Source organism: Danio aesculapii, chromosome 6, assembly GCF_903798145.1.
Source record: "Danio aesculapii chromosome 6, fDanAes4.1, whole genome shotgun sequence".
Taxonomy (NCBI): domain Eukaryota; kingdom Metazoa; phylum Chordata; class Actinopteri; order Cypriniformes; family Danionidae; genus Danio; species Danio aesculapii.
In genome coordinates this window covers 37810369-37835368 of record NC_079440.1, presented here as the reverse complement: position 1 = coordinate 37835368, position 25000 = coordinate 37810369, and the positions used below count along the sequence as shown (strand labels likewise).

The 25000-nt window shown below is 34.1% G+C and overlaps 1 protein-coding gene across 1 annotated transcript in view; it reads left to right on the top strand.

Moving 5' to 3' along the window:
- Positions 1-13576: 13576 nt before the first annotated feature.
- The window catches only part of rgs8 (regulator of G protein signaling 8), a 26818-nt gene continuing 15394 nt past the window's right edge, over positions 13577-25000 (top strand). Inside the window, exon 1 of the mRNA XM_056459094.1 lies at positions 13577-13720. The gene's annotated coding sequence lies outside the window, so the exon portion shown is untranslated. The remainder of the gene's footprint in view (positions 13721-25000) is intronic.

Here is a 25000-nt window from a genome sequence, read left to right as displayed (position 1 = left end):
TCAATACAAAAAATTTCTATATATTTGACCTTTTATCAGTCTTGGACATGTGAATGATTAGTAACAACATTGCCTTTGACGCATTGTTCGATTTTCATTTTTCTCCCTAATTTACTGTTGGTGGCTGTTTTTGCCTGATTTACCTCAGTTATAACCCCATTTGATGATGCATAAATACACAGTCTTTGTTTTTGTTTACTCCATGTAGTTCCGAGAGCTGAGATGCATATTTTGATTTATCGAATCAGTGACATCATTTATGAATTTAGTTATTTTATTAACACTGTTTCACAGTCTAAGATCATGGAATTTCCTGAACTTTTAAAAAATGTTGTATGCTTGACTAAACGTATTATGTTATTTTGCAATTGTCGACTTACAGTACATTACACATTTCTTGTAAAGAGTGTCTTTGTTTTAAGTGATTCTTGTTTTTTGTTAGTGCATTCCAAATGGCATATATTACCCTCCAAAGTGCACTTCAGAATTAAACAAAACCATACACGCTGTACTGAAGTATTGTTCCAAACCAAAGTGCTCAAAACTGTCCACTTCGAAGGGCCCTTCAGAATGAGTTATTTTGAAAGGTAAAACTGATGGACACTTCAGGCACCCATAATCCTTTGTACAGAGAAGTTGTTTGCTGTCACACACTGTGTTCCATTGGAAAGGACTCATCCCTATGCCCTAATCCCTTGGAAGCTGTCACTCCGGAGGGTAAGCCCTTCGAAGGGATCAGGACATAGGGATGAGCCCTTCTGAATGAAGAAATGTGTTCTTGTAAAATCCTGCCACAAAATACAGCAACACAAGGCCTCAGGTGACTGAGCTTAAATTGTAATAATAAGTAAATAATAATAATAAACATTATTTTGCAAGATTTAAATTTGTATTAAATGCATGTTAAATTTACATTGTATTCGTTATATAATCGTAAGACTGCAAGATTTATATAAAAAAAACACTGATTTCTTCAACAGCACTCCCTGTTTCAGTTTGTCCATTGTTCTCTGTCCTTTGTTTTAACAAATCAATCAAAATAAAATTTCACAATGTTAAACAAATTAACTTTACATAACTACATTGTTTTTCATGTGATTTGAAGTGCTTCTATTATCCTCATTTGTTAGTTACCTTGGATAAAAGCATCTGCCAAATGAATGAGTAACATGTAATGTAAATGTATTAGTTGTGGTGTTTCTAAAGAAGTAATTAACTAAAGTAAAAAAAAAAATACATATCTCTGCCATCTGGACAATTAAAAAGTACAAAAAAAAAAAAATTTACCACCAGAGTATTTCCAGAGCTCAGCATAAATGAGCACACGCTATTTTGAAAATGATTATTTTTATCTATTTCTCTTCTCAGTGAATATAAGTTTTATTAAAACAGATTAAAACTAAAACAGATTTATTAAACATATATATTTATTAAAATAATCTTTTAGTCACCAAACATATTTAGAAATTGAAAGATAATACAAATTAAAGCAAAATATTGCAAATAAAAATTACAACCAACAAATTTTTTTACATTTAAATTTTTTTTTTTGCTTCTCTTGATTTTTTTCCCAGATTTAGTATGTTTAAAGTTGAGGGCAACATTGTTAGCCCTCCTGCAAAATATTTATTCCTTTTCAAATTTTTCTCATGTGATATTTAATCAGTTTTTGAATTTTTTAAAACCATTTTAGGGTCAGTATTTTTAGCCCCCTTGAGCAATATTTGTTTTCAATTGGCTATTGAACAATGACTTGCCTAATTATCCTTGCCTATTTAACCTAATTAACCTATTTAAGCCATTAAATTGCACTTTAAGCTGAATATTAGTATCTTGAAAAATAGTATGGCAAAGACATAAAAAAATCTGTTATTAGAAATGAGTTATTAAAACTATTATGTTTAGAAATGTGTTGAACAAAATCTTCTCTCTGTTAAACAGAACTTGGGGAAAAATATAAAAGATTTAAAATTGAATGGGAGGGCTAAAAACTTTGACCTTTGTGATTTGGAACACACCAACTGTGTGGCTTTAGGCCCGATCCTAATGCTACCCCTTAGCCCTTCCCCTTACCCCACTTTTGCGCGTTCACATGAAGAGGTTGGGGTGACCCAATTCTCTTTAGCTAAAGGCTTAGGGCTAAGAGGAAGGGCTAGATAACCCTCAAAATTAAGATTTTTCAGGGGGTACAAAAATTTCCCAGAATACACCAGCTACAATGGCAGCATGGCTGCACACGGAAGTGTGGGGATGCACAAATTAGTATTTTTTTGTCATTATTATGAATTTTTACAACAAACACGCATATGTTTGTAATATATATGTAATATATTCATAACCGAGTTGTGTTTTACCATCATGCTTAAAAAAAACACAAAAATAAAAACCATCTAAATTCCGCTATCTATAATCTATAATAATAATAATAACATCTGTATAGTAGTCCCACATCATACTTTCACATCTGACACTCGAAGACACTCGAATATCCTGTCAAAAACGTCTAGTGGCTGTGAATTACCTTTATACAGTATCTGCTATAATGTTAATGTTGTTTTCGTGTGTTTACATTAATATGGCCAAGGTGCAAATGCACAGTACAGTTACGATCTTATTGCCACATTATATCATTATGATAACATGATATTGTTGCCTTCTGTGTTTTCCTGATCATAAATACCAAAAAAGAATGCATATGGAATAACTACAGCAGTCGCCATCGTCAATTTCATTTGAAGTGCTCCAAATGACACGCAATATGTTGATGTGTGTGGGTGTTGTAGTCGTGTCTCATTTCTTAGAGGTAAAATTTGAAGCCCTTCACCTTCACACTCAAGGGCCAAGGGAAAGGGGAAAGAGTAAAAAAAATAGAATTGGGATTGGGCCTTAGTGTGTATTAAAGGGATAGTTCTCACAAAAAAACATTTACTCACCCTTTACTTGTTCAAAATCATATTTTTTTCATAGTTTTCCTACTATGGAAGTTGATGAGTTCCAGCAACATTTTCTTTTGTTATCTTCTTTTGTGTCAAAAGAAGAAAAAACTAATAAAGCCCACATGAGGGAGAATAAATCATTTCCATTTTTGAGTGAACTATCCCTTTAAGTGCACCATACTTTTGTGTATTTCAGACCTGGGAAAGTCTTACTTCCTGTTGAGTGCACATGCTCTTATGTAGCCAACACTGTAAGTGTGAGTACTTGAACAGACCCATTGAGTGAAGGAATGCCAATGATGTCACGTGCCACCTTAATGGCAAACAAGTCATTTTTACAGTTTGATTAAATGCTTTTAATTCATAAACAGGATGTTTTAAGAACTAAAACTTGCAGTATGATTTATTGGAACAAAGACATCTTACTCTATAAGCCAAAAGATCAAGGAAAAATTTGATTCATGTCTTAACACTTTTGAAACTTTAGAATTCTATAGACTATACAAAGTGATCTGGTACACAGGCATTTTCCCTTCAGCTGTGTGGGTGTAGATCCGTTCCTTTTCTCCTGTCATTGCTTTACAATAAACCCAGAGCTTTCACTGGTGATCTTTTGGGAATCCTGCCAGCGTGTAATCAGTGACTGTGTGGAAAGTGACACAAGAGGGGATCTAATGGCTGGAAGACTGCTTTAATTACAGGGAGAGCACGTGCTTGTCGCAACCAGAAGTGAAAAGACAAAGTAGAAGGCGTTTAAACAGTGTGATATCTGGGGGAGAGACTGTTGAGTGGAGAGAAAAGGTGAGCAGAGTGTATAAAAACACAAATGTTGAACTTTTATTGGCAGCTGGGTAAAGCAGTTTTGTATCTCACCTTCAACATCTTGAGTGGCATTATTGCACATGCTCTTGATAAAATAATGAGTATCAAGATAAATACTTCTGTTTTAAATGCACCACTCCTGGAAAAGCATTGGCAAGTTAAGTGTGCTGAGCTCCCACCACTCAACAACTTTCTATTAAATATAATTTCTTTTTTATTTTATGATTTTTTTATCAATTTAAAGATAAAATGCAATGCTAAGTATGTTGTTGGGTGCATAGGTCAATCTTAGATGTGAAAAGTTTAAGGTAAATATATATATAGTTGAAGTCAGAATTATTATCCCCCCCTGAATTATTAGCCCCCCAATTTATTTTTTTTATTAATTTCTTTTTAACGAAGAGATTTTTTCAACACATTTCTAAACATTATAGTTTTTATAACTTATTTCTAATAATTGATTTATTTTATCTTTGCCATGATGACAGTAAATAATATTTGACTAGATATTTTTCAAGACACTTCTACACAGCTTAAAGTGACATTTAAAGTCTTAACTAGGTTAATTAGGTTAACTAAGCAGGTTAGGGTAATTAGGCAAGTTATTGTATAATGATGGTTTGTTCTGTAGACTATCAAAAAATTTGCTTAAAGTGGCTAATAATTTTGACCTTAAAATGGTTATTAAAAAAATAAAAACTGCTTTTATTCTAGCCAAAATAAAACAAATAAGACTTTCTCCAGAAGAAAAAATATTATCAGACATACTGTGGAAATTTCCTGCTCTGTTAAACATAATTTGTGAAATATTTTAAAAAGTTTAAAAAAATCAAAGGGGGCTTATAATTCTGACTTGAACTGTATGTTGCTATTATTATTTATTTATTGTTATTACAGAAACAGTGGTTGCTTTAGAAAGAATGCAGAAACTGCCAACACTTATTTATCTTGAAATCAGAGTATATGGCAAAAAAATATTGTAATTAAGACCATGTCAATCCAACAGTTTACTTTAATTGCTGACATTTAAAGTTTAATATCATACAATTTGAGACATTTTAAGAGCATTTCATGTTTCAAATATTTCAACTATGCTCCAACTAGTTTTTACTATCTACTGTATGAAAAAATTACCACTTCATCTTAGTGTTATAAAATGCCTCTATCATCACGTTGACTGATTTTTTAAAAGTTGTTTATAAGTTCTGAATGTAGATAATCTCCATAGAAAGTGTGCAAAAGTACTGCATCATTTGTTCATTCATTCATTTTCTTATTAGGCTTAGTCTCTTTATTAATCAGGGGTCACCACAGCGGAATGAACCGCCAAGTCATCTCAGCATTTTTTATGCAGTGGATGCCCTTCCAGCCACAACCCAACACTGGGAAACACCCATACACATTCTTTCACACACATACACTACGGCCAATTTAGCTCATTCAAATTACCTACATGTCTTTGGACTGTGGGGGACACCAAAGAACCTGGAGGAAACCCACAAAAACATGGAGAGAACATGCAAACTCCACACAAAAAAGCCAAATGACCCAGCCGGGGCTTGAACCAGCGGCCTCCTTGCTGTGAGGCGTTCATGCTACCCACTGCGTCACCATGATGACCTTTATTGGTTTCAACTTGGGTGTAAATCATGTGTGTAAATGCATTATTTTCATATATTCAGCACATTACTATAATACTTTCTACTGGCTAGTAGCATGACTTTAAACATAGACTCAATTACATTCATCTTGGTATGTGAGATTATGATTGCTGTTCTTGTGTGCACATGAATTACTTATTGTCATAAAAATCCTAGATCAATTTTACAAAAATTGTCATAATAAAAATATGAGAATAACTACATTTCGAAATAAATACAAAAATAAAAGTTAAAGATGTAGCATTTTAAGATTCAAAAGTGAGAAAATGTCTATATTATGTTAATCAAATAAGTGCTATTGGCTGATTGTTCTCAATATTTATTCCAATTAGTGTTCACGTCATGCATATGTTGCAAATAAACTTTAAATGCATCAAAAAGCATAGCTAAATGAATGGATAAAGATGGAAAATCTAGTCAAAGCTTCACAAATATGTGCTTACTTTATATTCAATGCTATTTTTGTCTTATATGATGTCATCTCTTTTCATTTCAAAAGAGCATTTAACAGCCTTCATCACATCAAGCTTTCCCAGCGATTTGAAAGCATAGTAAATCCACCTTTGAAGCTGATTAAACTGGAATGTTCCCTGTGATAACAGTATTTATCTCAGATAACAGTATTTGTGTGGCTGAGTGCTACCCTACTTACCAGCTCTGACTAAAATCACTCACTGCCATTCGCTGACTGTCTGTCTTGCTGACCCATTATTCCAGGTGCTTGTCAGATTTATGTCAGTGCAATTTAAAGGAATGTATTTAAAACAATGCAGCAACATTGTTATTACTATTATTATTATTATTATTATTATTATTATTACTAGACATTACATTTTTAATCTAATTTAAATTATTATTTTATGTAAGTTATGCCTGTGATAGCACACTTAATAGGCTTTTATGTGTGCAATTTGGTGTGCAAATAAATCAAAATAAAATAAATACATACATAACCATGAACGAACATTCTTCACTTGTGTAATGTTTAACTGATGATGAGTAGACATTGAAGAAGCCGGAAGTCCATTTGCATGTTGTGTAACCTCATGTCATCAAGTGTATTTAAAATTATAAATTCAATTTTGAAAATGGTGATAGAAACCTTGCACTGTAAGTCAGTGTGCGTTGACCGGAAAATATGAAGTCTAAATAAGTAATTCAGTGCATATTGTGTAACGTCTGAACTGTGTGGGTTTAATCCTGATTTAAAGCTTCAGCCAGCAATTAAGCACATCATCACTGCCTGCCTGTTCTTTGATGATTGATTTGAATCATTCCTAGAATTCTTGTAAGCTCATTTGAATAACAAGTAAGTGAACAATATATATGTTTACTATTAGATTATTATTATTATTCATTTATTTTCTTTTTGGTTTAGTTCTGTTGTAAATCAGGGGTTGCCACAGTGGAATGAACTGCCAACTTATCCAGCGGATGCCCTTCTCTCATTCCCACATATACACTACGGACAATTTAGCTTACCCAATTTAATTATAGCGCATGTCTTTGGACTTGTGGGGGAAACTAGAGCACCCGGAGAAAACCCACGCAAAAACGGGGAGAACACGCAAACACCACACAGAAATTATTATTATTATTATTATTATTATTATTATTATTATTATTATTATTATTATTATTATTATTATTATTTCATTTCATTTTCTTTTCAGCTTAGTCCCTTTATTAATCTGGGGTCGCCACAGCGGAATGAACTGCCAACTTATAAGCATATGTTTTATGCAGCGGAAGCCCTTCCAGCTGCAAACCAATCACTGGGAAACATCCATACACACACACACACACACACACACACAGACACACACACACACACACACACAAAACACACAATACGGTCAATTTTCACACAATTGAATGGCCCAATTCACCCAATGCAAATTCCACACAGAAATTCCAACTGACCCAGCCAAGGCTCGAACCAGCGATCTTCTGGCTGTGAGGCGAACGTGCTACCCACTGCTACCCAATTATTATTATTATTATTATTACTATTATTATTATTATTATTATTATTATTATTATTATTATTATTATTATTATTATTAATAGACAACATGGAAAATATGTATACAAAGAATAAGAACAAGAACAAGAACAAGAACAAGAACAAGAAGAAGAATTAAAAGAAAAAGTGAAAAACACAACCAATAAACAAGGGACAATATATTTCACTGAAGTTTACACTCTTTAGGAATCCTTATCAAACAATTAAAAAAGATTCTAAATTCTTGAAAAATATTATAAAAACAATATAAAATGTAATTCAAACTGAGAAAAAAATACCTTAAAAGCATTAATTGAAAGTTTTCTTATATAGGGAACCAAAGTGGTTCTTTTATAGCATCATTACTGCAAAAACATTTATTTTTTAGTGCTTTTTAGTCTTATGATTTATTATAAAGTGTTAAACAAAACTTCAAAAACACATAATTTTCCATATACACTGTACATTATTATTGCTCATCTATGCCATAGTAAAACACGCTGATTTAAATATTCATTGTTGTTGGTTATGAAAGAGGATGTGCTCTCTGATAGGCAAGCCATCCAATGTGTTTTGATTGGCTGAATACCTCAAGTGTGTGACAGAAATAGATGCCCTTATTATCTTATCATTGCCCCTATGCTACCTTATTATCGAGGCTAAACCTGAACCAAATGTAACACATTAGTAAAGTTTTGCTTTTGCAATGACTCACACAGTGTCTCCACAACACAGCAGCACTAACAATACTACATCAAGTCTTTGCGTATACAGTTTTGACAGTCTGCTCTGCGACTGATGTAGATTTGTAGGGGTGTGCTTGAATGAGGAGATTTAGGAAGTAGTGGTACCTTAACCTTTATAAAGAATATCCTTTTGCGTTTAAGACGTAATTCTTGATGTTTTACAAGTCATATGTTAGCATCAACAGCTTGTAAAACTTAAAAGATCAGTAAAAACATAAATTACAAATATGCTAAATGACTACATTTAACCAAAACTCAATTAAAAAGTACAAAGATGGCGCCGATGGCGATGGCAGCCTCCGTGTCGTGCTCTGCAGTAGTGTTTGTGTTTTTGTTAGTTTGTCCTGTCTCAAGTCATATTCCTACAATTAGTTTCACCAGAGACGAATTGTTGGACATTCGGGCACATACACCACCGAATATTTTTCCATACCTGGATTTATCTGATGTTCTGTTGGACATTGTAGTCGGAGGAGCCGCGGTGCTGCTCAAACGCTTTCAAGCGCGCAGACGAGGAAAGCGTGCAGGCGCGCTGGTGAAACTCAGACAGCGCGGATTTCGGACCGCATTGCCTAGCATCCATCTAGCAAATCTCCGCTCTCTACCCAACAAAATAGACGAACTCATTCTGCTCTCTCAGACAAACAGGGATTTTCTGCATTCAGCTGCTCTGTGTTTCACGGAAACCTGGCTGAACGACACCATACCGGACAACGCGCTTCACCTACCGGGCTATCAGCTGTTCAGAGCGGATCGCGATGAAGAATCAACGCGGAAATCACGCGGTGGCGGGACGTGCTTTTACATCAATGAAAGGTGGTGTACAGATGTAACAGTTTTAAAGAAGATGTGCTGTCCAGATCTCGAAGCACTGTTTATTAACTGTAAGCCTTTTTACTCCCCGCGCGAGTTTTGCTCGTTCATCCTCGTCAGTGTTTACATTCCTCCGCTTGCGCACGCGAGTCTGGCGATACAGAAACTAGCCGATCAGATCACGGTAATAGAGCAACAACATCCGGACTCTGTTTTAATCATTCTCGGGGATTTTAACAAAGCAAAACTGTCCCGTGAACTGCCAAAATATAGACAGCATGTTACATGTCCCACAAGAGACAGAAATATACTGGATCACTGCTATACCACAATAAAGGATGCATACCGCTCCGTCCAACGAGCAGCTTTGGGACACTCTGACCATTGTTTGATTCATCTCATTCCAACCTACAGGCAGAAACTGAAAACAGCCAAACCTGTATTAAGATCTGTGAAAAGATGGACTAACGAAACAGAGCGGGATCTACAAGCCTGTTTTGACCTCACTGACTGGAGTGTTTTTGAAGCTGCTGCAAACGATCTGGATGAGCTCACAGAGACTGTAACATCTTATATCAGTTTCTGTGAAGACGTGTGCATTCCTACCAGGACTCAACTCACATACAACAATGACAAACCATGGTTCACTGTAAAACTCAGACAGCTACGTCAGGCCAAGGAGGTTGCTTACAGGAATGGGGATAGGGCCTTGTATAAGCAGGCCAAATACACACTGGAAAAGAAGATCAGAGTCGCAAAAAGGAACTATTCTGAGAAACTAAGGAGTCAGTTCTCTTCCAGCGACTCAGCATCCGTGTGGAAAAGTCTGAAAAACATCACAAACTACAAGACACCATCCCCCAGCACTGTAGACAATGAACGACTTGCAAACGACCTGAATGAGTTTTACTGCCGGTTTGAGAAAACCCCCCACACCCACTCTGAACTGCTCTTCACGCTACCATTAACCCCTCCACCACCCCCGCCCCCTTCATACCTGCCCTACAGTTCAGTGAAGAGGAGGTGCGCCAGGTCTTCCAGAAACAGAAGAGGAAAAAAGCACCAGGCCCAGATTTTATAACACCAGCCTGTTTAAAATCCTGTGCTGACCAACTGGCCCCCATCTTCACCCTGATCTTCAACAGATCACTGGAGCTGTGTGAAGTGCCCTCCTGCCTCAAACGCTCCACCATCATCCCCATCCCAAAGAAACCCAAACTTACAGGACTAAATGACTACAGACCGGTGGCACTAACATCTGTGGTCATGAAGTCTTTTGAAAAACTGGTGCTGGCCCACCTGAAGGACATCACTGAACCCTCACTGGACTCTCTTCAGTTTGCCTACAGAGCAAACAGGTCTGTGGATGATGCAGTAAATATGGGACTGCATTATGCTCTGCAACACCTAGACAGACCAGGGACCTATGTGAGGATCTTGTTTGTTGACTTCAGCTCGGCGTTTAACACTATCATCCCAAAACTTCAGGACGGTGACGAGTCTGCTTACAGACAGGAGGTTAAGGAGTTGGCTGTCTGGTGTAGCCACAACAACCTGGAGCTCAACACGCTCAAAACAGTGGAGATGATAGTGGACTTCAGGAGAAACCCCCCTGCTCTCCCCCCACTGAGCATCATGGACAGCATTGTGGCAGCAGTGGAGTCATTCAGGTTCCTGGGCACCACCATCTCTCAGGACCTGAAGTGGGACACTCACATTGACTCCATTGTCAAAAAAGCTCAACAGAGGCTGTACTTTCTTCGTCAGCTGAGGAAGTTTAACCTCCCAAAGGAGCTGCTGAAACAGTTCTACACCTCCATCATTGAATCAGTCATCTGCACATCAATAACTGTCTGGTTTAGCTCAGCTACTAAATACGACCTCCAAAGACTACATCGAATAGTACGGACTGCTGAGCGAATCATTGGTACAACGCTTCCTACTCCCCAAGAACTGTACTTATCAAGAGCGAGCAGAAGGGCTGCCAAAATCACTCTGGACCCCTCACACCCAGCACACTGCCTCTTTGAACTGTTACCTTCTGGTCGACGCTACAGAGCACTGCGCACCAGAACAGCCCGACACAGAAACAGTTTCTTCCCTCAGGCAATCCATCTCATGAACACTTGATGATAATAATTGTGGAGCCAACATCACTACTTGCCATACAGTTTTTATACACATATACACTTATTTAACAACACACTTTACATGCCAATTTGCACATAACAGCTGCACATATAACGTTGTATATAGTAATAAACATGTACATACACTTGTCAATCTGTATATTTGCACTCACTACTTACTTCTATTTTTTAAAATATATTTATTATCTGTTTTTTGTCCTGTCTCTGTAATCCTGTTGCACTGTAGAAGCTTTGTCACGAAAACAAATTCCTCGTATGTGTGAACATACCTGGCAATAAAGCTCTTTCTGATTCTGATTCTGATTCTGATTATTGTATTTTTCAGTGTCATTGAATAACTTACTCTTTCTTCAGTTAAAAAAGCCTCAATTACAGACTTTGAAAAATACAACTGAAGCCTTTATTTTTTTAATATTTTGAAAAAATGTGGATTTGTTTTTTAGTAAATGACATACCATCTTAAATTAAACACATAAATTCTCAATCCAGATTCAATGCTTTATTTATTGATTATAAAATATTGCTTCTAACCTATAAAGCTTTAAATAATCTAGCTTCTTTTTATCTAACCATCCTTTTGTCTCACTACAATCCAACCCACACGTTAAGATCTCAAAACTCAGGGCTTCTGGTAGTACCTAGAATAGCAAAGTCTACTAAAGGAGGTCGAGCCCTCTCATGTATGGCTCCTAAACTCTGGAATAGACTTCCTGATAATGTCTGAGGCTCAGAAACAGTCTCTCAGTTCTTCTTCTCCCATCCTTTTAGTAAAGCATACACACAATGCATCACATAACAGAATGATGCATAAGTGTGCTCCACGCAGGTGAGCGAGCTTGACAACCATATTAACGATATGCTTTACATGTTTGTTTCCACGTTTGGTTATATAACTATTATTTTCATTTATAACACTTCATTTTTGCATCTCGTTTAAATACACCATGAACAGCAGCTACACTAATTATTTTCTTTATTCTCTATTTCCACTTGAGGATACTCCTTCCGAGGCCTCTAGAGATCATGCAGTGCCATTGATGTAATCCAAGACCTGTAAAGAAATGATGCCAAGGTATCTATAATCCTGGACAAGGCTGTATCCTGAGCTGATGCTGTGGTGGTCATGGAGGAGGAGAGACCTTGAGACTGATTCCTGAAAGACCACAATGACCACAATGAAGTCTCTGCATTGAAAACTTGCTTGGTTTAGGACTTGTGGAGCTGCGCATCAAAGGAATTGCTCTTCAGTGTTTGGACTTTCAGCAGTGAAATTTAAACCACACTGAACTGAACTAAACTGAACTTCAACTCTGAAAACTGGACTGACACGGTTTTAGTTTACTAAAATTTCTATGTAAAGTTCTAAGTAAAGATTAAGGTTATTTGGTTATTTGACATCTACTGCATACTTCCAAAAGTCAACTTTAAACACTGGATAGGATTTTATACTGGGAAAAAAGTTTTAAGTCAGGAGACACTGACTTAAAGTGTAAAGTATATAAGTTTTAGATTATAACGCTTTGTAAAAAAAAAAAAAAAGTTATTCATTAAGAAAATGTTTACTAAAAGCTTCTTTGTAGGAACCAAAAACTAGTTTTCTACCGCATCATCACTGCGAAAAGTCAATTCCTTTATTTATCAAGCTAATTTTTACACATTTAGTACCATCATTTATTACAAAGTGTTATTTCAGGACATGTTTAGCTGAACCCTTCCTTTTAACAAAAGTTTGGTGTCCTTAGATATGGCCTGCTAGATCCCGATCTCCATTTTCTTTCAAGTGTCATTGAAAAAATGCAGCTGCTTCTAAAACACTGGCTCGAATATAGCAGGCCTCTCTCATCGCCACTTAACACCATTCACATCCTTCAGTATAAAAACCCCCTAATAAAGCCTTTGCAAAATTCACATGCACCTCTACGGGTTCCTAAGAAGATACCACACTGTTTTGAGGACATAATATGTCTCCAGTGAAGAGCTGAGAAGGCTAAATCCTCAAGCAGTCCATACTCAGATAAGAGCTATCAAATGAGGCCAGCATGTCTCCATTTTAAACCCAGCACGGATTTGCCACCACGAGTGTGCCGGATGAAAAGACGCCTTTGATGTTTCATTCAGTCTCCTTGTTCCTCTCCTCAAAGAAACCCATTACCTCGACCCAAAACCTGCATACTAGACCTCAAATGACAAACATCCATACAGAATAACAGTTTGGCAGAATGAGACCTCAACAACACAAACATGCCCCTGAAAAAAGCAAGAAAAAAAGCCTCGACTGAGCAAAACAAAATGGCACAGTAATGCTCTTTGAATCTCCAGAGAGACCAATGTGTTGACAAAGCCTCTCCCTCTGCCTATTTTTCTCATCTCTCGTGCGCGCACGCTCGCTCTCTCTCTCTCTCTCTCTCTCTCTCTCTCTCTCTCTCTCTCCGTTCCTCACGCTTTCACACTGATGAACACGCTGTGTGATGATTGCTACATGTGGGCAACAGTAGATATCTCTACACAAGAACAGAGCGGTCGGATAAAGCAGTTTTTCCAGCCTCAATCAAAGAGCTGTCATCTGCAACGGCAGTGAGCTATAAAGGTAAGCCTCCATATTCATATATCTGATCGATCGTTGCATAAGTTGATGCTCGCGCTGGCTTTGTTTGCGTGTCTAGGATATCAGTCATAGTGCACAGCTCTCACCATCTGTGCTCCTGTCATGTCTTCTCTTGTGAAGGGAGTTGCTACAACAAAGAGGGATCAATCATCTTATTGGGGATTGGACATTGTAGCATTTATAAATGATGGGCAACTGGGCATTTATGGTAGTGTTTTGCAGGTGTTTTGTGTGTGTTTATTAAGACAAAAATAAATAGAACATTTAATATACACTTGAAAATTGCTAGCATGTTTTATTTAGTGGCTGGTATGAAGAAATCCATTTGTTGCGTTAAAAATTTACATTAAATAAAACCCTACAGTTACATTTTAAAAACATTTTTTAGCTGAGTTGTGAAATTTTTAGGGAGGATATTAAATATTCTGTTTGTTTTCCTTCTCAAATAACAGACACAAAAACACCTGCAAAACACTCTATCAGAAATGCACGGTGTACGTTATTAGTATGTTATTTGAGTTAAAAATAAAACTGATATCTAGAGTACATAATTGCTTAGTTGCTTGTAATGATCAATGAATAAATCAAATCTTCTATAAATATATATTCATCATTATGTATAATAATAAAGGGATAAAATGAGAGTACAAACCTATGAATCTACAAATGAACATACAAAGGCCTTGGATTAAAGTTGGGTTGTGTGTTTGGAAATCAGCAAAGCATTTTGTGCATGCAAACTCAGTCCAGAAATATGTTAATATGATATTTCATATATGATTTTGTATATTGATAAATAAATAAAAAATATAATAATAATTACCAGGGCTGCATTTCTTTTTTCATCAAAAATACAGTTAAAATTTGTAAAATTGTGAAATTTTATTGCACTTTAAAATAACTGTTTAAAAGTAGTTTATAATTTAATAATTTATTCCAGTGATTTTTATTATGAATTTTCAGCTTAATTACTCCAGTCTTCAGTCACATGATCCTTCAGAAATCACTCTAATATTCATTATTATTATTGTTATTATTATTGTTGTTGTTGTTCTTCTTCTTCTTCTTATTATTATTATTATTATTACTATTATCATTATTATTATATTATTAATGGTAATAGTAATAAAACCAAGAATGACTGGAGTAATAATTTCATTTGAAAATACATACAATAAGTAATAAATAAATATTGAATAAATAAGTATTTTAAAACGTAACTATTTTTTTGGTCACACTTTATTTTGATGGTCCATTTGTTGAATTTAAGTTACATTTCATCTACATGCCAACTAATTCTCGTTAGATTATAAGAAGACTGTTAGGTTGGGGTTAGGGTTAGTGTAAGTTGACATGTACTTGCAAAGTTTCTTATAGTCAGTTAAATGTCTTTGAAGGAGCAGTATCAACAGATATTAAGCATATATATATATATATATATATATATATATATATATATATATATATATATGTACATATATATATATGTACAGTTGAAGTCAAAATTATTAGCCCCCCTGAATTATTAGCCCTTTTGTTTATTTTTTCCCCAATTTCTGTTTAACAGAGAGCAGATTTTTTCCAACACATTTCTAAACAGAATAGTTTTAATAATTTATTTCTAATAACTGATTTATTTGATCTTTGCCATGATGACAGTACATAAAATTTTACAAGATATTTTTCAAGATACTTCTGCTTTTATTCTAGCTGAAATAAAACAAATAAGATTTTCTCCATAAGATATATATATATATGTGTGTATATATATATATATATATATACACATACACACACACACACACACACAGAGAGAGCGGAAGTCAGAGTTATTAGAATTATTTTTTTCCCCAATTTCTATTTAACAGAGAGAAGATTTTTATTTCAGCACATTTCTAAACATAATAGTTTTAATAACTCATTTCTAATAACTGATTTATTTTACCTTTGCCATGATGACAGTAAATAATATTGAACAAGATATTTTTCAAGACATTTCTATACAGCTTAAAATGACATTTTAAATGCTTAACTAGGTTCATTAGGTTAACTAGGCAGGTTAGGGTAATTAGGCAAGTTATTGTTTAACGATGGTTTGTTCTGTAGACTATGGAAAAAAATATATAGTTTAAAGGGGCTAATGATTTTGGCCTTAAAATGGTTTGTAAAAAATTGAAACTGCTTTTATTCTAGCCGAAATAAAACAAATAAGACTTTTTTTAGAAGAAAAAAAATTTATCAGACATACTGTGAAAATGTCCTTGCTCTGTTAAACATATTTCAGAAATATTTAAAAAAGAAAAAAAAATTGAAAGGGCGGCTAATATTCAGACTTCAACTGTATTTACAGTTATATAAACATACAGTTTCTATTGTACATGTCATTGTAAATCTTTTTTTTTTCCTTTCACATGTACAATGAAAACTGTGTGTTTGTTGGAGGGGCTGGGCAGCTACAGTATAATCCATCTCTCCAGCAGTTACTGTGAGGGCTTTGTAGGTTTGTAAATGTCAGTGAGGGGAAGTGACAGAGATGAGGAGAGACTTTGAAACACCCACACTCACCACCCACTGCTCTTTTGGAGATGCGCTGGAGATATGTTTCATTCTGCTCTACAGAATCAGCAACAACATAAATTTTTAACAGCAATTCTTAATGATTGTTGTATTAATAATAATGGTATAATGGTATAATGGTAAACACCACACAGCATCTTAAGATAAGCTGAGCAGAGAAGCACATAAAATGTAAAAAGACTCTTGAACACACAATGCGCATTAAAAATGAAAAAGACTCAGTACTTTCTGTGGGATTCATAATTTATTATTGTGGGTGTGTTATTTTAGCAAAGCACTTCAGCTATTTATAACACACACAGATTTGTTTATTTATTCTTAATATAACTATTAAAATATAGAAAAATGTAAATAGTTTAGTTTGTGTACAATTTAAAATATATTTTATTAGTAAATGTATTATAAATTTACATAATAAATATTTTAAAATTATTTTTATTTGATTGAATACAGATCTGCTTTTTGCAGATTTCCAAAACCTAAATTCAACTATTTTTATATGTTTAATGTACACGTAGGCCTATAGTACTCTAATTTGACCATTTCTGAATCCAATTTTTTTTAAAACAAAGATGCCATATGGATTCATTTAAAAGCTTTATAAAGAAGTTAGATGTAAGAATGTTCATGCATTAATTGCTTTTTAATCCCCAATGTGTGAATAGCTTGTAATAAAACCAAATAACAAAATGACTTTCCTGACTTAGATTGTCATTGAAAGCTTCTGGATAATTTATTTTTTAAAGGACAGCAAGTTAAGTTTTTACCACAGCCACTTAATCACTTAACAGTAAAATTTCATGGACAAAAAGTTTAAGAGCATTATTTTATTGGGAAAAAATAATTAAATTGAACAACATGTTAAAACTTTAATGTAAACTTTAATCAATCAATTAATCAACCAAAAATGCAATCAATCAATAAAGCAATCAAGCAATCAATCCCTAAGCCATATATACAACTACAATCATTTAAAACTAACATAGTCAATATTCTTGCTAAAAAAACGGCTTAAAATTTTTGCAATTCTTACATTTTGAATATAATAATAATAATAAATAAATAAATAAATAAATAAATAAATAAATAAATAAATAAATAAATAAATAAATAAATAAATAAATAAATAAATAAATAAACATCATACCTTCTATCACAGTCTGTCATCTAATGATTTGCTTTGTCTGGACCTTTTTCTCATCATCATCATGTTATAATGTCTTTTTTGTACTTGTTTAAAATACAGCAGTGAGAAAAAATAATTTGTTAATTGAAAGTTTCTGTAATTTGAGATTCACAAGTGTTTTCCATTTATTTAACTGGATCTTTTCTCTGACAACTTTTGATGTTGAAAATTCAGCTCTGCAGTTTAACAAGGACTTTTATTGACTTTTTAGAAGTTTAAAACAATATATTGTATAAGTAATAGTATATTATAATATAATATAAATAATATTATAATAGTATAATTATAATATAAATAATATGTCTTAATTAAATTGAGTCATTAACATAATATAAAAAGTACTTGCAGTTCATTACCAGGCTTTTGTACTGTAATTTACAATGCCAAACCAGTCTATATATCACTATTAAACTATTAAGTGTCAATAAAAGTTTTTTTTTTTTCAAATCAAAAGCATAAATAAACCAAAAAGCCATCACAAAATACAGAAAATTTACAAGATTTTTTTATTTACAGCTCTTGTTTGTTGTCATTGAGTTGCCTCTTTCTGTTTCTCGACAGTTCAGGTTCCAATATGAGACAGCAAAACCTGTGTTCTGATTTAGTCCTAATACGCATTGGCAATGGGTTTTTGGTATACAACCATTGGAAAAAATGTACATTGTCATCAATCAATCAATCAATCAATCAATCAATCAATCAATCAATCAATCAATCAATCAATCAATCAATCAATCAATCAATCAATCAATCAATCAATCAATCAATCAAAACATTTTAAAAAAATACCCAAAGTGAAACAAGGTACTGTACAGAAGACTAGACAATTCAAACTAGACATAGAACACAATTAAAAATCATTAAGAAACCGTAAAACAAACAAATAAATAAGCAATATATCAACAGGTGTCCAAGGCCAAAGAGAAAAGATTGGTTTTAAGATATGAATTTTAAAAATACAATGAAGTAGCCTGTCTAATAAACAGAGGCAAAGCAATCCACCGTTTAGGAGCTGCAACAGCAAAGCAGTCTCTTCTGAATTTACGCTTTGTTTTTGGCAAATTTAGGAGCAACTGATCTGCTGACTTGAGAACGAGGTGTTATGAGCATGAAAAGTGAAGCAAGATCATTTAAGGATTTAAAAACAAATGAATTAATCTTGGTTGTTTGATTAGTGTTACCATTTTGGTCATCTAAATCACTTCATCACATTTACATAACCCTGAAAGTGTGGATTTTCATTGAAATGAATAGATCTTTGCATTGCACTGGGATATGTAATATATGTTCACTAAAAGATTCCTTAGATAACCCAAAATGGTTCTTCTGTGGCATCATTACTGAAAAAAAGGTTCATTCTGGACCTTTTATGTTACAGAGCATGTTTAATTCAACCTTTTCTTTCCTCTGAACTTAATTTTGGTGTCCTTGAATTGGCCCTGTTAGCAACAAGAATATGAATACATTAAAACTGTGGTATTTGAGAATAAGGGTTTCCCATATAACTCCACTAATGCTTACCGTTCCCATCACATTCACACAATTGCAGTTCTATCCAATTTGTCTGAATTACGGCCCATCTGGCAGAACAGCCACTATGTGCTAACCTTTTTCAAACAGATGTCTCAATGTCCCAGATTTAATGAGACCTCACACAGATAAGGAGCGCTTCATCTCATTTTTCAGCATAATGTAGAGCCAACATCAAATCATATTAAATAATTTATCCCACAAAAGTGAAAGAGGCTGCATTGCTTTGAGGATGTCTAAATAAAGCAACCGTGACCTTAACTTCAAGAGTTTTGTTGGACTGAATTTGATTTGAGGAGACAGTAGACATCACTATACATAGGTGAGGGCCTCAAAGAGGAAAGGACATGGACTAAAATAGAAGAGAAAGAACCGTAGGTGGGCTGTAGCCTGGCATTACCCTGCAACTGTTATGGCCGAGTGTGAAACGGTGTAAATGAAGGTAGTGTCTCGGGGGGAACAGAAGCACCTTTTTAAAACACGAGCTAAACTCTCACTCCCACAAACCCCAAGGAAACATGCACTTTTGGGATGATGTCATGCTGATAAAAATTTAAAATAAATTCAATGCAAATTAACTTGCTTAATTCAATTTAAGATGGCTAGTTGGTTAACTTAATAAGCTCTCTATCTCTTTCTCTCTCTCTCTCTCTCTCTCTCTCTCTCTCTCTCTCTCTCTCTCTCTCTCTCTCTCTCTCTCTCCAAAAAAAGAGATTATATTAATAACTTTGCTAAACAAACAAAACAAACAAAAGTACCTGTACATAAAGGTTACTGGAGTTTTCATTTGTAATAAGCACTAAACTAAAAATTTCTGATGCGAAACTAATGTTGACACATTGTCAAGATCCCAAAGTGCAGATGTTTCAAAACACTGCTCTGAAGCTTTTCATGTGACTAAAACGTTTGAAGCATTGGGCACTTCACAAGCGATTCGAGACATGCATACCTGCTGAATCTGCATTTAATTAAGCACCCACTTCAAATGCTGTCACTCGATTGAATGGCCGTTATCAGTGGTTATCAGCTGATAGATGTGGGCCACCTACTGGTAGACTCCGAAGGCTGTTATCATCCATTCACATGGTTAATCAGCTATACTAATAGAGAAGATCTCCAGATCTGTTTTTACATTACTGTGACGGTTGGGTTTAGGGTTGGGGTAGGGGTAGACATTAATAATAAAATACAATTAATGGAAAATTTTATAAATAATATACATAATTACTGTGGTTAATTAGCTATACTAATAGAGAAGACTCCAGATCTGTTTTTACTTTACTGTGACGGTTGGGTTTAGGGTTGGGGTAGGGGTAGATGTTAATTAACCTCCTAGGGCTTAGTGGCCACATACGTGGACAGCACATTTTAGCTCTTCAGTGGCTATTTAAAATACTTTGAACGTTTTATATTTTGTTACAGACATACAATGTCATCCTGCAACTGTTTTGCTGAATATGAACTGTCCAAAACACTATTTTTAACAGTCTAAAATGGGCTAAAAAATTTGTTTTTACTCTCTGATAGTCAAAACATGTTAAAAACATGTATATGTTATATATGTATTAAAAAACAGCCAGAAAAAAAAAGTGTTTTTTGTAAATTTGGACCACGAGTCCACATATATGGACATAATTTTTCTCTAAAAGTACATCATATCAAAAGATGATACTTAGGTTTTATTCTAATTAGGTTCTAATAGCCCAAATAGCAAAGAAAAATACAAAATGTATGTAACAAAACACCTTGGGTTTTAAGAGGTTACATACAACTAATAGGAAATTTAATAAACAATTTAAATAATTCTTGTTAACTTCCAGACTCAACCGTATGTGATTTATAGCTGATTAACCATGTGGATGGATGATAACAGCCTTCTGAGCCTAGTAGATGCCGAAGGCCCCTACTGGCCCATGTCAAACAGCTGATAACCACTGATAATGGCCATTCAATCGAGTGATAACATTCGAATCGGCTGAATTAACAGGGTCAGAAATAAATCCCACATTGCTTAGTAGACATTGTGTCAACATATAGTGCAGTTGCTCTACGGGCATCCTAGGTTAGAATCCCAGATTGTATAGTATTTTGTTTACCCTCTTTTTAAAACTTTTTTCGAACTTTGCTTCATGTCAAATACTATAATATATATATATATATATATATATATATATACTCGTTATAAACGAGGCAAACATAAATAATAATGAATAAATAAATTAAATAAATAAATAAATAACTTTATATGTAAAAAAGTCAGAAATTGTGACTTGAGGTCTTTTATTATTGTTATATTTCTCATGATCAAATTATCATAGTTATTCACAAAGAGTTCATTCAGATGTCAGACTGATGTTACAACACCACACATTACAAGAACAGAGCTTTATAAATACATTCTAGATTCGCGTAATTGCTTCATCAAAAATTCAAACCCAAGGTAACTGCAATCTATAGGCTTTAATTTTAGCCAGGAAGAGTAACCACTCCCCTAAATCACTTGATTACTTGATCAATAACATTTAAGGGTTATAATTCCTCAATTCACTTAGCCGTTCTTTGTCAGAGCTGCTTCAGAGCAATACTTAAAAAGGACCACTGTAAAGGCAGGTTTTGAAATGTTTTGAAACATTTGCTTTGTCTGTTTCACAAAGCCTTGCTCTGCACTAAACTAGAGATTGTAAAATGCAACAGTTAGTCCACTCAAGGTGAGCATTCAACCCCAAGCAGAGTTTAATTAATACAAAGTGAACAAAAAAACAAACCATGACTTAACAAAACTCGTCTTGACTTGACTTTTCAATAACAAACCAAAACCAGACATCAACTAATCTCATCAACAATGGGGATACACAAACAAAGCTAGACAGAGAACAAAGGAAACAGGGGGGCTATACATTCCAAATAGGGATCACGTGGCATGAAACAACCAATGAACTAATAGACACATGACTGGGAATGAAGATTGATGAAGACACTAAACATAGAGACAATAAAAGAAAGTACAATCAACAAAAGATGGTTCAATATGGCTTTTATTAACGTAGTAAACTTGCTTAGTAGCTTACCTGGTATAACTTTTTATTAATTGATTACAATTCTCAGTAAAACGTTTATGGAACCATCAATGTAAACATAAAATAGGTTGTTTTTCATTTTATTTTACAAAATTTTTATGTATTTATTGAATTTATTTTTATTTCTTTTTTAAAGTGTGCACGTTTTCAAAATCCCACTTAACCATGCCACATTTACTTTTCATTTCGCATTCTGTAGATGCTTTTAACCAAAGTGGCTTGACAAACAAGGAACACTGCAAGCAATTTATAATACATGAGTCAACATATGTTTTATGTAAGCATTGCTGGAGAACTTTGATGGTTAAATATTTTACATATGCCCTCTAAAAATGAAATATTTACATTGTTTATTCTAGAACGGGGAAAGCAAACTTAATTTAAGATCAGTAAAAGCAATAGCATTATTTTTTTAACATGGACAACCAAGAAGCCTGGAATTTAAAAATAGCAAGAGCGAGGTAGAAGATCAGATGGCAAAGCACATTGAAAGTGGGTAGAAGAGAAAAGTCTCAGCGGGACACCTGAAGTCTCACTGAGCTCCATCAGAAAGAGACACTGTACAGAAACCTTCACATGTTCACTGATCTGCTCTGCTTTGTACATGATGAAAAAATTACTAATCAACAGGACACTTTTCATCTTAATGATTTAAATTATGTAAATATATATAGTATTGAACATGTCACCATTTTTCTCAGGAAACATATTTCTAAATGTACTGTTTTCACTGGATGTTGGTAACAACCAAAGAAATCCATGTGTGCAAAAAAAAACATTGAATTGGGAAAAGATAGGGAAAAAGTATAGAACACGTGAAGAATGGGAGTTATACAATGGCAGTAAAAGCCCAGACAGCAGCTAAAATCTCCCAGCAGTTATTCAGCAACCCTCTTGTCTTCCTCATCCACACTGATAATCTACCAGGATGATGAAGATTTCAGTAAGACAATGATCCAAAAACACAGCCAAGAAAATTCTTAAAGGGTTTCAGAGAAAGAAAATCAAGGTGTAGAATGGCCTAGCTAATTACCTGACTTGAATCCAATAGAATATACAAAATAAAGATCAGATTTGATAGATGAGACTCACAGAACCATCAAGATTTTTACACTTTGTTGAAGTATGTGAAAAAAAATCACACCTGAGCAATGCATGTGACTTTATTCTCCATATGAGAGGTGTCCTTAAGCTGCCATCACTAAATACAAGTCTTACATAAAGTATTAAATACATTTTTCTGTTATTCAGTACTTTCTCCTTGTGTCATACCATTGTTATGACACAACTCATTTTTCAGATTTGTTGTTGTTGTTGTTGTTTTGTTATATTTTTATGTTTTTATTGTTTGAGTTAACCAAAATCTGGTTCAATCCCATGTCAACGGCTCCTTTAGAAAAATTATTTCCAGGAAAAAAAAAACATAACGTATTTGATACTATACAATATATATATATATATATATATATATATATATATATATATATATATATATATATATATATATATATATATATATATATATATATATATATATATATATATATATATATACATACATACATATATACATACATACATACATCAGTCAGGTCAAAAAGGTTTCCAGCATGTGCAAAGCAGCGCAGATTGGTGAACATACTTTTTCACACAGGGTTATAATTAATTTTTACATAGTTAGAATGTTATTCTATTGTGTTTATTGTTATGTTTTAATTGTCATTTTGTATTTACATATATTTTCTAAAAAAAAAAAAAAAGGAAATTACATTATATTACATTTGAGGCCGACACAATGGTTCAGTGGTTAGCACTGTCACCTCACAGCAAAGAAGGTCGCTGGTTTGTCCCAGCTGGGTCAGTTGGCATTTTTATGTGGAGTTTGCATGTTATCCCCGTGTTCAAGTGGGTTATCTCTGGGTGCTCTGGTTTCCCCCACAGTGCAAAGACATGCGCTATAGGTGAATTGAAAAACTAAATTGGCCGTACTGTATGTGTATGAATGAGAGTGTATGGATGTTTCCCAGTACTGGGTTGCAGCTGGAAGGACATCCACTATGTAAAACATATGCTGGATAAGTTGGTGGTTCATTCAACTCCTGATGAATAAGGGACTAAGTCAAAGGAATATATATGAATGAATATTACATTTGTGAGACAGCCTGTAAATAAAAATAAAATCCAAAAATGCTGTATATAAACATATATTTTATAACACTTTTTTATTATAACATTGTAAACAGGCAGTCCTGCTATGAATTGGGCAACCAAACTTCACCATTTGAGGATTTAATTAGCATTCCAATTGAATGTGAAACAAGACCTACAACCATGAAATTATTCAGAGTGCAGAAACTCAGATTTCTACATCAAAGACCATCTGCAAATAGCAAATTGCTGAGCCCTCATAAAAAATGAGAATGTTAGCCATGTTTATATTTCATTGTGCATCTCATGAAGATTTTAGAAGGATGAGTCATGAGGATTTTATAAGGATGAGCCATCAGAGTTTCTTTTATTCAGCAAACTCCCTGTGGCTGCATTTGTGCTGCATGGCTGCACCAAACATGAACTGGCTTCTCCCTGCCTGGATAGATTTGTCAGTGCAATTTATAAATAGCATGGCACGTGTTTCTCATCCAGTGCAAGGAAATGAATAATAAGCCTTAAGCATTAGTGCAGTACTAAAAATATTCACATCTTATGAGAATTATGGTTTAGACAGACTATGATTAGAGTACATTTTATATTTTCTGCAATGACTCATACTATATTTTTAATATGGACAGAGTTCAGTTTTTTTTATTCCATCCGAACTCAAAAACATTCTCAGTCTCAATCAAACATGATCAAATTACTGTAGCAATTCAGCTTCTCAATTTTAAAATAAGA